Below are 4804 nucleotides of genomic sequence, written 5' to 3' on the forward strand. Positions count from 1 at the left end.
CGCCCACACTCACACCCTAGGGGCTAGCCCACCCATGCCCTGCCACCAGAGTCAGCTCTGCTGTGCTACCCAGGCAAGGTGCAGGGCCCACTCTCCCAAGTACTACAGCTGGAGGGGGCAGGGTCAGCTCTCCTGATCTCAGGCTCCCAGGGCCAGCTTTCCACAATACCCAGGTGAGGGCTGGGGCCAGTTCTGGACAACTCTCAGACATGAACATGTGCCTGGGCAGCAGACCAGACCAGGAACATCCACCTGGCCTTTGGTGGTAACAGACCCTTGGTGCTGCAGGGCCACAGACCCAGACATGGCCCCAGGTGGCTAGCACAAGCCAGGATCATACCATGGTCCCAGGTGACATCAACATCTACTCACATTAAGCTGTTCCTCACTACCTTTAAGTATCCAGTTCTGCCTTTCTTCATTGTACCCCATCCTTCTGTGCACGCATGTGCGCGCGCACACACACACACACATACACTGCCCCCATGCCTCCATGGTACCAGACTGGTGGTCATCTCAGATTAGCTCCTTATCCAGGCCTCTGGTGCTGTTCTGGTGGTCATCTTAGGCTCACTGTTTTCAAAGAATGTTAGGCTGCTGGTCTTTCAGATGTTCATAGGTCAGAACACTGAAAGGAAACATAGCCTCTCTCCTCTCACATGACACTGCAACCACACTTGCAAGGCCTCCAGGGCAGGCATATTCATTCTTAACTGTGGGAAAGGCTGTGGTGACAACAGGCTCTCAGAAAGCAGGGCTTTCTCACAAAGTTCTCTGGGCATGCTAAGCCATCACTTTCAATGCCTTCTTAATATGTTGGGCCAATGTGCTCTGACTAGGTGAGCGCTCTGGTGACAAACTCCCAGGTTATTTGGAATTATTACCATCTCTCAGCACAGCTCCTTTATTCAACAGTTTTTCTTTCTAAAATAATCACCAGTCAGGAAGCCTAGACTGAGGTGACAGTTCCAGTTTGCTGTAGTTCTGTGATGGCTCGGTCCCTTGCTTCTGCTGAGTGTTTTCAATTAAACGTTCTTGGCATACCATGACAAATGTTGTTTTCTAAAAAAAAGTGGGATTGGGTGCATAGCTCAGAGGTAGAACTAGCGAGTGTAGATGGGATCTTGTATTCAATCCCCAACACCTCAGCCCCTGAAGCCCCCCTACACACAGGCCACAGGAGGCAAGAACATTCGGGGTTCTAGGACAGACTGGACTACATCAGAACCGTTCAAAACCCAAAGAACAAAACAAAGCATATCCCAGCAGTGTACTCAGAGCAGGGAACTGAAACACAGTCACTTCTGCCTCATCCTGAACTGACCCGCAGCCAATCTGCCCAACAAAAAAAACCCCAATTTCTGAATCACAATAGAATTGTGTCTTGTTGATTTGTAAATTTGTTTCCTTTGAGATAGCACCAATATGTAGCCCAGACTGGCCTTTAACCTGCAGCAACCATCTGCTTCTGCCTCCTGAATGCTAGCTAGGATTGGTGTGAGTGTGTGTGTGTGTATGTGTGTATGTGTATGTGGTATGTGTGTGTGTGTGTGTATGGTATGGTATGTATGTGTGTGGTATGTGGTGTGTGTGTGTGTGTGTGTGGTATATGGTGTGGTGTGTGTGGTATGTGGTGTGTGTGTGTGTGTGTGGTATATGGTGTGGTGTGTGTGTGTGTGGTATATGGTGTGGTGTGTGTGTGTGTGGTATATGTGGTATGTGTGTGTGTGCGGTGTGGTATGTATGTGTGTGGTATGTGTGTGATGGTGTGTTATGTGTGTGTGTGGTATGTGGTGGGTGTGTATGTGTGTATGTGTGTGGCATGTGAGTGTGTGTAGTATGAGGTGTGGTATGTGTGTATATGTGGTATGTGTGTGAATGGTGTGGTATGTATGTGTGTGGTATGTGGTATGTGTGTGTATATGGTATGTGCTGGGGTGTGTGTGTGCATTTGTGTGGTATGTGTGTGTATGGTATGTGGTATGTGTGTATGAAGTAGTAAGTATGAGTGTGGTATGTGGTGTGGTGTGTGTTTGGTGTGATGAGTGTGGTGTGTGTGTGGTGTGTGTGCATGTATATTAATTTATAGATTCCTAGTGACTCCCTCACATCTGATAATGCCACTGTGGACAGAATGTTTTGCTGTTCAGGTGGAAGAACTCTTGTGTAGCAGGTGAGGCTGGATTCAGTCTGGAGCATAAAAACCAGGCACTGTGCCACACTCTTTTCATCCCAGAGCTGGGGAGGTGGATGCAGAAAGATCAAAAACTTCCAAAACTCATCTTCATCTACATGGTAAGACAGGGCCTAGCCTAAATCACATGATATCTAGTCTAAATTTTTTTCTAGTAAGAGATAATGAAGTTAAGAACCAAATTTCCACAAACAACAGTATAAAACTTCTATGAATCAGCTGCTCCAAGGGAGATAAAAAAGAAGTTATCTACAAAAATTCAAGAGAGAAAAATAGAATTGAGAAAGTTAATGTATCAGAAAACGTGTACTGGTATGGACTCTGGTCTCACTTGTTGGGTGAACTGAAATTAAACCCTTTGGTCTTTCTGCCGTGGAGTTTTGTCCTGTTCTGTTGTTTGTATTTTATTTTTGAGATGAGGTATTGTAGCCCAGGCTAGATTTAACCTCATTTGTAGCTAAGGTTGTACTCCACCTGGTAACTCTTCTACAAGCAGCTCCTGAGAGCTGGCATGGCATTCCATGTGTGAGCCATCAGGCTGGGCTTGCCTGCCTGGATTTTTTTCATTTTTTAATGTTACAACATTGGATTAAAACCCCCACCCCTGTACAGACGACTCCCATGGCTCTCTACTTTCCTTCTTCCTTCTTTCTGGTGACTACTTTTGTCTTAAGTCAGCATCTCACATAAAGCTGGCTGAGGACAACCTTGAATTCCTGATCCTCCTGCCTCTGTCTCTGCAGGAGTACACCAAGACTTCTCTGACAATTCTTCCTATTGTCCTGTAACTGTAGGAGTCACTAGTGACTACTAGTGACTCCCTCTTTTGTTTAATCCTCTGTTAAAATTGTAGTTGTAATCTCTGAGGTAAGTGCTGGTGTATCTCCCAGATCACCCCTCAGCTGCTGGGAAGGGTGGAGGGTGACAACTCTCATGGACATTCTCTCTGGGAATTGCCCTCCTGCAGATAGAGCCACCTCCCCCATGGCTGAATCCCTCAGGACAGCCTGGGAGCCTGCATCTGATGACTGCTCAGTGCAGGGATAAGAAGAGCCGATGGTCAGTACATCCACTCCGAAATTACTCTGGTATTGTGGTTACATCAGTGCATTCTGCAGTTGTACAGGTACTGGGTCATAAAGCATGTATTAATAATCAGCTGCAAGAAAATCTATATGTCAATCCATTTCCTGGACAACCCAACCTAAGATAGTTTTTTTTTTTTTTTTTTAAATGATTTGAGGAAACAGGTTCTCGAGCTGAGGAGATAACTTAGATAAAGGTGTGTTTGCCTAGGCAGCACAAGCCACTGAGTTTGATGCCCAGCACCACATAAAGCGAGATTGGTGGCATATACCCAAGCAATGAAGTCAGGAGCAGTTGAAGTTCAAACTTATCCTCAGCCACATACCAAGCCAAGTCGGAGACCAGCTTGTGCTATACAAGACTCGGTCTCAAAACAAAACCACAGCAATAACAAAAACAACCTTTAATATGAGATTTTGGAACTGGGTCAGATATTTTTTCATCTGGCAGCGAAGACTCCATCTCTGGAGAACTACCAGCTCCCAGCTTTCAATATGACTGTTAAATCTTTTGCAAATAAACTTGGATAGAATACTACTCTATGGGAATGAACCACCCAGGAAAGCACTTAAGGGTTTGGGCAGGTTGTGGAAAGCACTAGTGCCAGATGATGGAGTCAGGTGCCTCACTGTAAACAGGCTCCAAAGACTCAAGATCAAGTATGAAAACCAGGAAGATCTCTGCTATGATTTGAAAATGAAATGTCACTAGAAACATTCATGTATGTCAGGGTGGCTGTCAATTGATGCGATTTTTGGAAATGACTGGGTCTATCTAGGTCATGGGCACTTAAACATCATCACTGGGGAGAAGTGGGTCACTTTGGGTATGCCCTAGAAGAATAAGACCTGTGTCTTACATGGCCCTCTTCCTGTCTTCCATGAGGTGAACATCCTTGTGTGGCCCTCTTCCTGTTCACTGCCCCCAACTGCTGGCCACCCTCTCCCATAATTCTTCCCTATAGCCCCCCTTCCCTTCTTCTTTAAAGGGGTACCCCTCCTGAGTATCCCCCCAGCCTGGCACTTCATTCTCTGTGCTGCTGGGCACTTCTTCTCCTATTGAGGCCAGACAAGGCAGCCCAGCTAGAAGAACATATCCCAGGTACAGGCAGCAGCTTTTGGGATAGCTCCCTCTTCACCTTCTTTTTATCAAGACTGGATCGCTCCCAGCCCTGTAGATCACAGATTTATCTAGACTTGGGGGCCATTATGCTCCAGGAATCTGTATTCTGCTTTTCCCAGACCTTGTAAAAAGTGCAGGTCACCAAGCAGGACTTCTTATGTGTGCAATGATTGGTGTTCATTGTCTACTTGATGACATCCAGAATCACCTAGAAGGGCATGCAGGCATGTTTGCAGGGGATCATTTACATCAAGTTAACGGAGTGAAGCCGGGCATGGTGGCGCATGCCTTTAATCCCAGCACTCGAGAGGCAGAGGCAGGCAGATTTCTGAGTTTGAGGCCAGCCTGGTCTACAAAGTGAGTTCCAGGACAGCCAGGACTACACAGAGAAACCCTGTCTTG

General features: G+C 46.4%; 1 pseudogene; it reads right to left on the reverse strand.

The window, feature by feature from the left end:
- Positions 1–585: 585 nt before the first annotated feature.
- Positions 586–695, reverse strand: LOC115032704 (annotated as a pseudogene).
- Between the last annotated feature and the right edge of the window lie 4109 nt (positions 696–4804).

The sequence above is a fragment of the Mus caroli genome, chromosome 11 (genome assembly GCF_900094665.2).
Source record: "Mus caroli chromosome 11, CAROLI_EIJ_v1.1, whole genome shotgun sequence".
In the NCBI taxonomy this organism is placed as follows: domain Eukaryota; kingdom Metazoa; phylum Chordata; class Mammalia; order Rodentia; family Muridae; genus Mus; species Mus caroli.